Raw genomic sequence first — 1895 nt, forward strand, 5'->3', positions numbered from 1 at the left:
TTCCCCATTTCCTCACACAGAAAATACAAAGAGCTCAAAAAGCAAAGAATCAAGAAAACAAGTATCCCAATTAAAAGATGGCCTAAAGATCTAAACAGAGAGTTATCAAAGGAAGAAATAAATATGGCTAAGAAACATCTCAAAAAGTGTTCAACATCATTAGTAATTAGGGAAATGCAAATTAAAACCACCCTAAAGTATCACTTTACCCCAATCAGACTGGTTAGGATCAAGAGAACAAATGATACCAAATGCTGGCGAGGATGTGGAGAAAGGGGAATGCTCATTCATTTGCTGTGGGACTGCAAACTCGTGTAACCTCTATGGAAAACAGTGTGGAGAACTCTTAAAAAACTAAAACTGAACCTGCCATATGACCCAGTTATACAACTCCTTGGCATATACCCAAAGAACTCATCCTATTGTAGAGACACTTGTACAACCATGTTTGTTGCTGCTCTTTTCACAATAGCTAAGAGATGGAAGCAACCTAAGTGTCCCTCAACTGACAAGTGGTTAACAAAAATGTGGTATATTTACACAATGGAGTTCTATTCAGCAGTAAAGAAAGATGAAACAATAAAATTTGCAGGTAAATGGATGGCTCTAGAAACTGTGATACTAAATGAAGTAACACAAACTCAGAAAAACAAACGACATATGTTTCTCCCTCATATGTGGATCCTAGCACCAAATCCTTTTAAATTCCATGTCCTTTTAATAAGATGATTCTGTACAACAGTCTCTACTGCATGAAATAACCACCATCATCACAACTTCAGCTGTGCCTGATCGCTAAACGTCGTCACAATTGGACTTGTTGACAGTTGTACTGATTCATTAAAGGATGCCCAAGCAGGGTCATTGGACCCTCACAGGAGTATCCAGCCATTCTTCCCAGCCAACTGTACATAATTTGGCCCTAAACACACATGGTCTCCTGGATTTGGGGAGGGCTAAAGTATATAATTTGAGAAAGGCTAGGAAGGGAAGACATGACCTATGCTGGGTAAAGGCTTACCAGTGTGCATACCCTCAGGTCATACATACACCTCAGCAACCTCTCAGTTATCTCGATAAGCAAACTCAATAAATTCATTGGTTCCCCAGTAAAACTTTAATCAAACATTGTCTTGACGCTAGAACCTTAAAGGGGAATAAGCGTTGCTTCATATCCCCAGGAAAAGAAGTCTTACAACAGATGGAAAATTTATTTGTTAATGTATTATGTCTCATAATTAGTTTTACAAAAAAGAAAATGAGAATGTAAAAGATGTTAAAAGGATATGGGAATGGAGATACTTTCCAAAATAGACAGAAAAATTAGAAAGCCTAAGCAATTGATGAAGGTCTGTGTAGGTTTGTTATGATTATAGTTTAGTCAACTAGTTTAAGAAACAAAATATGTATCTAGTCAAGGTTTATCAGAGAATATTTGGTTTTCTACCCATGCTTTATCTACATAGCATATGTAATTAAAAGGACCAGACTGGTGGAATTAACCTTATTGTATGTTTAATAGCCATACTTTGAGACCTATACTAATGTGGTCAGAGAGACTTAAAGGACATTTTTTGCCCTTTGCCCTCCAAGCTCGACTAAGTTCCAGGGGCCTATAGAACATCTCTCAAAATGTCCTATAACTGCGGTGTCACCTGTCCTCTTGTTCGGGGAGGCCATGGAGACCCCATTAGATGGATATAAACCAGTGTCCAGTCTACAAAGAGGAGGGTCAACTCAGAGGAACATCTCATCCATGCTTCCAAGTGAAGCCAGATATGGTCGAGCAGGACCTTTGACTTATCTTCACATAGCTGGACCTGGTAAAAGAAAGGAGCCAGGGGCTCCTCCCTAGTCCATGTGACCCCTGAGGAACAGATCCTCAAACGACCTTA

The sequence above is a fragment of the Nannospalax galili genome, unplaced genomic scaffold (assembly GCF_000622305.1).
Source record: "Nannospalax galili isolate Female #2095 unplaced genomic scaffold, S.galili_v1.0 scaffold335, whole genome shotgun sequence".
NCBI classification, from domain to species: Eukaryota; Metazoa; Chordata; class Mammalia; order Rodentia; family Spalacidae; genus Nannospalax; species Nannospalax galili.